An 11,147-nucleotide genomic window follows, 5' to 3' on the forward strand; every position below is an offset into this window, starting at 1 on the left:
ACCCTCTGCTACTTTCACGTTTGTCCAGAAGAGGTTGCTGTGTTCCCTGCATACAACAGGAGTTGGATGATTGTGACAGATCTTAAAGATTTCTTTTCTATGAGTGAGAGAGGGGGAATAAACAAGGAAAAGCTGAGTGTAAAATCACTGGAATTGAAGATCCATTTAAAATAGACTCTACTCATTGTATTACTTAAACAGAATAAAAAGTTAACACACTTTGAAAATGTCCAAATAAAACATGAATACGACAAAGCTAATTCCAAACCAAACTGTGCTATTTGGTGCCTGGACAGTAAATTCTTTCCCCAAAAAGGATCCGAATGTTTTCGCTTATAGTCGTCAGCCTGCAGCAACTCAACACTGAACACCCACTAATTGATTATAGATGTCATTTTCTTCATTGACAGTAGGGGGCAGGATCCATACATTGATTAGACTTCCATTATGTGTAGGTCAAGTAATTGTACTGTGATGCCTATTAACACACAATCACACAGCTTTGGAGAATGTTTTGACTCAAACATGTCTATTTAGTTTTGGAGAACTGCTCCGACTGTACAGTCCATGACTTTTGAAAGGGGATTTAAAGGAAAAAGAGCGTGGCTTACATCTTCAGAGTTTAATATTCCTCATCCCATTTCCACCAATATCTAAACAAGCCCCACGACAGAGTCTGAACAGCTGTGAGAGATACAAGTCTCTCTCTGATACCTGTGTTCCTGTGATGGCGGTGATCAAATGCTGTGATGGTAAAACATCCCTTCCTGTCTGTCATACCCTCAGGCTAAACATCAGCAGAGCGCCTTGCAGCTGGCAAATGTTCTCTTGACAAAGTTAAAATGTCTCGATTAATATCTGACGACTCCGCTTTTTTGTGTCACTTATCCGTGTCTCAGCTTTAGCTGCTTAACCATCTTGTGATTTCTGCTGGATACATCCACCTTGGTAGTGTTACTGTATCAGCAGGGAAAGGATTCAACCAGTGGGAAGAATCCCTCTCTTGTTGTTTGATGGGTGTGTTTTGTACTTATGATGCTTTGCACAATATATGAGCTATGATTACATGTTTCTGTTCAGAGTCAAAGGAATGTGTGTATCATTTGTGCATCATCAAGATTCTTGAAATGTATAATACCAGACCAGAATTATTTAAATACAGTAGATGCTTAATAATGTGTCATTACGATACGTGACCACCAACTGATAAATGGCGGCAAAAAGGTGAAACTACTGCCATCGTGGCCTAAACATGAATTTTGTTTCTCCAGGAAAATGTCTCCAAATGTTTTTGACTTGTATCCCCTTAAAACAAAACAATTTCTACTTGTCACCCATACTATGTATTAGTGGTATGTATCAATGATTCTTTAGTTTGAATATTTTTTTTAACAAAAGGGAGAAATCTATTTAGAAATCCACAAGAAAATAGCAATCGTCGTAGAAACATTTGAAAAAACAAACGTCATTTTGTGTAGCAGAATATGTTTTTGCTTCTGTGCTATTCCATTAATCATCTCAGGACTCCTCAGATTTATTGTCTCTGGAGGGTCTCAACCCACAGTTTGGGAACCGCTGCCCTGGGCGGCATCCGCTCGTGCCATCAGTAGTGTTTCTCCTTCTCGACAGTTAATGTCTCATCGGTCCATCAACTTTTAACCAGGCCTCATGCATGATAGCGTGTGACTTAAAAGCCTGGCTAGTCAGACATAATTAGCCAACGCCTAATCAGACAAGTCCCCTGTGCAAGGACACAAAGTGGATTGTAGGGAGCAGTGAAGGAAATCTCGGTGGTTGACTCAGCAGAGGAAGACAAAGACTTAAAAGCAGATGAGGACCCCATCTGTGCTGCGCTCACATCACCAAGGTCAAAACCCCTTAACATGAATTGATGGTCTGATGACATGCAAGCTCATTTAACTACAAATAAGACTTAAATGTAATAATATGAAGGATTAAACTTCCTATTATTCTTCAAACAATCTTCTTCTCTCTACATTTCTGTGTTCCTCTTGTGTCTCTGTTTCCACATCTGTTCAATAGCCCCCCTGTTAATCATTTGTGTAGTGTTGCCTTTTTACTGGACCTCTGAGACCCAAACCCTGGTGTACCTGTTTGGAGTTTGATTAACACTGCATTTTAGCACACACTATTCAAACCCAGTGGAGGGAGCTTAAAAGGGTTGTGCGCTGAAGCTAATGTAGCCTGTGGTACAGGACAGATGGAGAAGTGATAAATGGGGAAAAGGGATGGTTGTGAGTCAATTCTTGTTGGCTTCATTGTGCAAAAAAATTGGTCTGACATGGAGATGCTGAGTTCTAGAGTGGGTTTTTTGAGGCGGTGTTTCTCAGGGTGGTGTAATCTAAGAGGAGAGGAGAGCACTTCAGAGGACGGGAGAGGACAGGACACCAGATAGGAGAGGACGAGACAGGAGGAGGCAGAACAGCAGTGCAGCCAGGTCGCCTCACTCTGTCAGTCCCTGAACACTAAAATATTCAAAAGCTTTTGTTTTGCCTACTTAAACATGCACTGATGTGACACAAACTGTGAACAATGCCATTTCACACGCACGGGAATCCTCTCTTTTTATAATTCATGGAGTGACGACTGCAGCCATGTCCCATGGTATAGTTTCAACAATATCCAGCTTGTACATACATATAGGGCTGCAACAACTAATCGATTATGAAAATAGTTGGCAACGAATTTCATAATCCATTAGTTGGGTCTATGTCAGTGGTTCTCAGACTTTTCGAGTCGCAACCCCCTAGAATAATGAGGTTGGTGTTCGCGATCCCCCCCCACCCCCGTCGACGACCAGAGAAAGAGCTGCAAACCGATGTAAACAGCTGTTTCTACATGCCTCCTGCTGCTGATTTTGAGTGATTATTGTGAATGATCTGAGTAATACATGTAAACAAATAATGCTTTGCTTTAATGACAGTTTATTTTTAGCAGCTAGCACCTAGCCTTGTCCAATGTGCTCCAGGCTTTGTGGATCTTTTGTGATGGTGACTTTTTCTCTCCCCCTGACATGCCAGAACAGCACCCTTTCTGTGCTCCTCGGGACCTCCTGATTTACAAATGAAGCATATGAATATACATAACACAACCTGTAAAAAACATTCCCCAGTCTAAATATGTTAATTCCTTTTTTTTTCTGGCGACCCCTAGAAATGATCTCACCACCCCCTTGGGGGTCTTGACCCCCAGGTTGAGAACCACTGGTCTATGTTATGTTGTGCTGTGGCAACGTGCAGTAAGCCAGAAAATGCCATGCCTTGTGTTGCGAAAAGTTGAAAAAGTTGACTTTGAAGCCCTTGTGACTTTTTTTTCCCCAACAGTGGCATATTTTCTCGCTGAAAAAGGGCCAGCACTGTGGTAATATGAAACTCAGTAAGATGCAAGTACAAATGTGATGATTTGAGCTTATAGGTCAGTCTCCAGTTCTCATTGGACCAGACGGCATTCTCACAAAGTAGTTTAAAGAAATATCTTTAAAGGTTATCTGAAAAGAAGAGGAAAAAGACATTTTAGGAAGAAGTTATTAGAGGCTCCAAAGTGCAATTACCTATCCTTCCCTGACATCAGTCTCATGTGTTACAAGACTCCCCTTCCCCGGCTACAACCAAGTGAAGCTTTGTCCAGAAAACAGCACTTTTTTTCTACCTGACTGTAGAAGGCGGCAATGAAGTTGGTCACTACCTCGAGGCTGAATGGCTATACGTGTTAAATGCTTAGCTTGCTAACTTCTTTTCATGAGACATAGAACAAAATAGAACAATAACAGACAGGCAGATACATATATGTCAGTCTGATATGGAAAAAGAAGAAATTGCAGTGCTGAAATGCCAGAGAAATGTTTAGTTTAGAAGCTTGCCATTACCATAGACTGCATATTAAGTTCTGTCCATTAATATACAGTCTAGGGGTTAGTTTTTTCAACAGTAAAACTTCCTTATCAAAATTTTTTTGTTTGTTTATGCTATGTATTTATGCAAAAACATGAATATCTGTCATTATATCATTTTAAATAACTCTAAAATATTGATATTAATATATAGTGTTCACACTAATAGCGTAATTTGTATTATTGTATTATAGCGTTATTTTTTATAATAGCAAAAGTATACCAATTTAGAATTGCGAAATGTCGGCATAATTAATAAAAGCAGAGGATTGTTCACTGTATCAATTTTTGTGGAGTTTACTCACTCTCAAGAAAAAAGGCACTGATTAGATGCTCCTAAAAAAAGACTTATTAATTACAAGTATGACGTTTTAACGTCACGCCTTCATCAAGTAACGCCTGTAACTGTACTTGAGAAAGAGTTCCTAAAAAAAACAAAAAACTTTTCTTTAGGAAAAATAGATGGCACAATTTTGATTACTGAAACCTTTCTTTTAAACAAAGCATCTAATGAAAATATTGAATTTTTTTTCGTGAATCTGGCACCAGGTCCAGTGACATCTTCTATTTCTCTTATTTGAATATTATTCATGTTCTCAAACACTAAAGAACATATGTGGATTCTGAGATTCAGTGCTAATGGTGACTGTTTCAATGAATACAATATGCACACAGTCGAAGTCATAGCTCATCTGTGAAGTAAATATAATGCCTCAAGTGAGGAAAGAGACTGATCCCACCATGACTGACACAGGTCTTGGCTGGCTAAATCCAGTCTGTACTGGCTACCTGAACCCTAAAAACATGGAGACAGGGATTCAACAAATACATGGTAATCATCCTACAGAATAAAACAGAAGGACACACACACACACACACACACACACACACACACACACACACACACACACACACACACACACACACACACACACACACACACACACACACACACACACACACACACACACACACACACAGAATGCCTGGTATGTCATGAGCATGAATTATACATCTCTCTAGAGGATTTGTTCTTTTTGCTTTCTGCTTCTTACTCTGCTTCTTACCCTCTTTTTTATTTTTCCATTTAATTTTTCCTCTTTGTAACAATCAACAACAATGTGATGATTAAAACTAATGTAAAAAAAGCAGTGTTTTTACCATCAAAACACTTGATCAGTCAGCCGAAAAGGTTTTAAATGATCTGCATCAAAGACATATGAGCAGGAGTAACAGTGAATGTTTGATGAATGCAATTTTATCCTGCCATGGATACCTCTATGCCCAAATATTTTTTTCTTCTTCTTTTTTGTGTCTGCATGTTAAATGTAAGCAAAACCTATTTTTTTGTCGTTGAGGTAAAAAATTAATCCATCTAAAGAATTTTGGAAAATGTCTTATTTTAGAGTGTTACTCTATGCAGTGAACTAATATATATATCTGTCAAAGGTTCATGGTGAAATGCTCTAAGTCACTCATGATGAATAAATTATTTCACCATCACTGTGGGGAACCTAATTTCTACTGACATTCAACGAACATGTTTTCAAAAGATGTGGAGGTATGGGTCAACAAATTAAACTGTGGCAGTACATGGTGTGTGTGTGTGTGTGTGTGTGTTCACATATGTGTGTGTGAGCGTGACGGTCTCAGATAAAACAAACCCTACATACAACAGCCCAGGGACACTCCAACCATAATTGTGCAGGTGGCATTTTAGAAATACTCACACAACAGGGGTCAATTTCTCTTCAGGTCAGTGAGAATGACATCATCAAACTACTATTAACTCTGCAAACAATCCTAGCTCTGCTGCGTCTGTATTGACAATGGATTCCTTCAAAACAAACTACAGGCTCCGAGCTTTGCCCTCAATCTAAAACCATAACCTCGGAGTGAATAACAGAGAAATGCCCATCTAGGCAGGAAGGAGTGACACCGAGGAGAGGAGAACTAAAAATGACATGGCAAACAAATCTGAGCAACCACTTCCCCCTCACCTCCAGGCCCCACCCTCTCTCTCTCTCTCTCTCTCTCTCTCTCACACACACGCAATGCATGTACCTTGGTGAGACAAACCATGCAGACAGACCATAAAGTGCTTTGTTTCCTTTTCTCTTATTATTTTTAGATACTGTATCTCATTTGATTAACCCGTTAACATGATGTTTCAACACAGAGAATGAGTTTCGCAACATGCCTTGTGAATATGACCTATTCAACGTGGCCTTGTATTAAGATGTGAGCTCTGCAGAGGTCCGGTGAGCCCGCAAGGGCAAGGTGTGTATTGACATACAAACATGAGGAAAGCGTCCAGATGCAGTCCACTGTTTTTCTGTAATAATAGCTAGCAGCCTTGCCGTTAAATAATTAATGCGGTCTGTCCAATACAAAGTGGACGGCACGCTGACTGCACTCCACTGCTCTCCATCTCATTCTCATTCTCCCCTGATAGACACAATGTGCATGACTGTGCTTATTTTTTGTTTGTTTGTAATATTAGCCTTTTACTACATGTTTATAGAAATGTAATGATAATGATAAAACTAATATAACCTTCCAAAGCGGAGGTAACAAAGTGCTACACAAGATAATAAAAATTAGATTAAAACAGGCATTAACAGAGCTAATAATACTTTAATACCACCATATAACTGAGATGCTCACATCCACTCATGCTCCTTTTTTTGCAAATTAACTCTGCAGGACTACTATTATGAGCTATGTAAATGAATTATTTCTTACTTTATTTAACATGGTCAAAGTCACGTTGAGATGAAAATATTTATTTAAAGAGAGGCAGCATTTAAACATTGTCACAACTAGAAGGGCAGCGTGCAGACCTCTGCCGAGGTCAATAGTCCTTCCAGTCTTTTATGACATGCAAGTCTGCAAGCGCACCCACTATACAGTATATGTGTGGATATATTTCCAAAACTGTTGGAACTGTTTGACAATTATGTCAAAATATGGTTGTGCCTTGCTGAAGCCTCATCATCTTGGCTGTATTTTTATTATGTATTTCTCTTTTTGATATATTTCACATACATTTGTGAAATGTAGGCATTGTATTATTATATTTTTTTTTTACAATTGGCTGTTTTTTCACTATTAAAATTTAATAGCCATCTACTGGATTTTAAAACATATGGCATTTATTCCGCCAAAGCCAAATGCCCCTATTTCACGATGTTAACAGAACTGAAAATCTGTTAAACTGCAAATACAAAACTGTATCTTCCCCGTGATTCGGACCCACTCCAAAATGTAATGGTTTCTTCCTTGGCACATGCTACACCCCTCCACCAAGTTTCACGGAAGTCGGGCAAGTAGTTTTTTTCCGGTAAACAGACAATCAAACCAAACCAAACCAAACCGAAAACATAACCTTCTTGGTGGAGGTAAATAAATACCAACAACATAAATGGGCCATGACAACTGTCACGTGCTACTAGAGTATCAACAAGCTTTATAGATTCAATCTAAGATCACAGATCACAATAATCTGCCACCTCTTTCTAATTATTATTCTGTTGTTGTTGCTCGTTGTGTCAAGTTAGTGAAATCAGAATACTTGTTTCCAATAAATACACATGTTTTTTTTTAATCAAAAGTATTAATGCATTTAAATATAGATATCATTGACAAGCCCACTTAGTACAGAAGAATATATTCTGTGACATAACCTTTGTTGAGGCCAAGGTGTTAATGAAAAAGCTAACAATTGATCTTAATGGGCGAACCAAATTTTAATGATTGCTTGGCCCGGTTTGCCCTCTCATTGAGCACATTTGTTTTTCTCTACTGTTTTTTTTTTTTTTTTTTACAAGAAACAATCTTATTTGGCATTACAGTGCAATAAAAAGCACAGAAGCATATCGAAGGTTATGGCAGGAGCAGTCACATGATCAATACCCTCTCCACCCTCCTCTGCTTGGCCCTTCCACCACTTTTCTTCCTTTCTCCCCTCACCACCTTTCCTCCCAATCAATTAACTTCCCCAAGTAAACAGATCTGTCCCCATGCTCCCTGCTCCCTGCTGTAACCCGATATTCCTTCTCCTGCTTCTCCTCCTTGTCCCAGCCAAGTCAGAGAGAGAAACCAGATACCTGACAGAACCTTACTGCTAACTCTCTTCCAGTGTTTGTTGAGGTACTAAGGCTAAATAAAGACCTGTGACATCATCTGCGTATTCTTCATCATCTTCCTCATCACTGACAACATGACCTCTGAATGGGTCCCGGATAAAACATACAGTGATCTGTGTAAAAATGCTGTCTCCTCACAACAGGACTTTATAGCACTAATATGAAAACAGTATTCCTCATTTGTCAACTTTTCGAGATGAAGAAGTCTGTTTGGCTTTTAGCTGGATGACCATCTTTCACTGGATTTTAAAATGTTTTAACAAAACTAACTTTAACAAAAAGAGCTTTAACAAATGTTTTCACCCATACATCGCACTTGATGCAACTACAAAAGTGATAATGCCACATCCGTGACAGAATGTAAGTACACGCACTTCAGTACAATTACTAAGGTACTAGTGCTTTACTTGAGTATTTCTAAGTATGACTCTCAACAAAGGTCTCTCACAGCTGTTCAAGAAAGGTCTCGAAGATGAAATTGAACACGGGATGTTGTGGTTACATGGCATGCACGGTTATATTGCATGCACTGTAACCACTAAGCTACCACAGCATTGGCTTTGCAGAACATATTATGCAAAAGGTGATCAAATTAGAAAATATGATGCACATCCTAATGCTATATAAAGTAGTTACAATAATCTCCTTACATTTAAAGCATCACATTCCTTTGACACTTAAGTTACATTTTTTTCTGCTAATTCTTCTGTACTTTTACTAAGTAAAAATGTGAATGCAGGACCTTTAACTGGTACTGGAGCTTTTTTTTTTTACACTTTGGTATTGCTACTTTTTCTTCAGTAAAGGCTCATCTGAATACTTCTTCCATCGCTGCTCCACAGCCCACACTGTAGCAGGTATTTATAATCGGACAAACGTATTCATCATCACAGCACAGATTCACAGACTGGACTTCTCTTTTATTTAGACCTCCATCTGGAAAGCCAGTCTGCCCAAACAATGCTGCAAATGTGTCTTGTTTGTTATTAATGACATTACGCTGCACTAAAATAACAAGTGTTGAGACCTGAGCCGATGCCAACTCTATTTAGACAAGATTTATGAATTTTAGTTTTTTCTCTAAAATCGCAGAGTATGTAAAATGTTGAGAGTGAAGAGGCTCTGCTAAAACTTTTACAAAAATACAAACTCCAAATGAACCCACCTTCCCATGATCTTGCCCGCTCAATAAACTAGGTGACTACAACAGATATTCCCATGAGCCCTTGAACATAAAATTGTTCATTCTTGCAACACCCCTGCCATCGAGAGTGAAGATGCAGGCAGGACCAATCTATATCTCCTGTGACCCTCAGCAACATGTCGTTATGCTTGCTAATCAGATTTAGAGACAACAAGTGGAAGGAAGGCCTCTCTGGGCCGTTTGCTTTCACAAATGGATCTGCTTAATATGGGAGATTAATAGACTACTATCTAATCTTCCCTGTGATTGAAGCTATGATCTAGTTACAGAGAAACATGATGGATGTTGAGGCGGTGGCACATGAGAGTCATGTTAACCCTTTCAAGATGGAATGCAAGGTTGCTTTATTATTAGTTATTGACTGTTAGAAGACAATGCAGAACAGCAATCACAATAATGAAGATGTCTGCAGGGCGGATGGATTATTAGCAGCAGTATGCAAAATGGTTTCTTTCAGCTCCCAGCTGTGTCAAATGAGAATCTGAACTAATTCTCAAAGGTAAAGAAAATCATTATGCTTGTCTTGAATATTTTGTGTGTGCTGTTTGTTCCACTATGGTATTCACTATGGCATCTTTTTATAACTTCTTTTTCTTTGCAGAGGCAGATAGATCTAGCTGCATCAAAAAAAGATATATCTTTTGTTCTCGTTCTTTTTGTCTATAAGACACTTTTATATAGTACTTTACTTAAATCACATCTGTAACAGTTATCACAAAATTTACATTGGTTCAGAACAAACAAATAATAAAGTAAAACCTCCTCCTAATTAGATCCATCTGGGTTGTTCTATTGTACCAAAGAAATCAATATATTGGTACCTGCAAAAAACAGACCTCACACACATTATTAAATATATATTTGTTGCAGCGCCAGCAGTAAGATGAGGGTTTGTAATTATGTTTACTGGATCAAAAGACCAATATTTTCTCTTGTTGTAATGGAATTCTCTACTTCAATTGTCTCAGTTGTTTGATGTTGAACAGGTTTAAAAAATGTAAAATGCCCATAAGATCAAAATTCATCTGGATACAAAAAGATTTACCCCATCTGTATTGTATTGCATTTTCTAGGATTATACTTTTATAATATGTTTGTGACAATGACGATCAATAGACAGACTCAATGTCAGTACTTAACAGTGTCTGTACAAACGGTGACTGAAGGTGTCCTTGATAGAAAGATGACATCTATGACTACCTGGATGGATCAATACAAATTCACAGAGAGAGTACATTTATGACCTGTTGCGGTTGAAACAAGAACAATTCCAGCTGTTGACTGGAAATCACACAGTACATTCAGGTCTTCAAAACCTATATGGTGGAGCTTTCCAAAACATCTTACTAGAAATCTTCCTGTGCTTTAAGTCCCATTTTGTGTTTAGTTAAACTGCTATTTCCAAGGTCAATATTGAACCTTCAAGATCAACTACATTGTTCACAAAAAAAGGAAAAAGGGCTGACAATGCCTCTCAGTCAGAGATGTTCTTATTTCTGCAGTATATTCTAATGTAAAAAAAAAAGACAATAAAAACGATATCTTGGTGGATGTAGCACCATCATTGTAAAGCCCTGTGAAAATCACAAAGAAAAGCTGTCATCCCCGATAGAGGCCGTGTTAGTCGCTAGAACCATAATGACTGATGCCTTACAGGCAAACTACTTATCAGGTACTTAACAGTCCGAACCTACAATACATCTGCCATAGACCGTGGAGGGATGCAAGGCACATGACCGCCTCCTTCATCTCCTTTTCCTTTTTCTTTCCTTCCATCTCTCTCTCTCTCTCTCTCTCTCTCTCTCTCTCTCTCTCTCTCTCTCTCTCTCTCTCTCTCTCTCTCTCTGTCTCCCTCTTTCTCTCTCTCTATACATCTCTCCCTGTT

The sequence above is a fragment of the Sander lucioperca genome, chromosome 3 (assembly GCF_008315115.2).
Source record: "Sander lucioperca isolate FBNREF2018 chromosome 3, SLUC_FBN_1.2, whole genome shotgun sequence".
NCBI lineage: Eukaryota > Metazoa > Chordata > Actinopteri > Perciformes > Percidae > Sander > Sander lucioperca.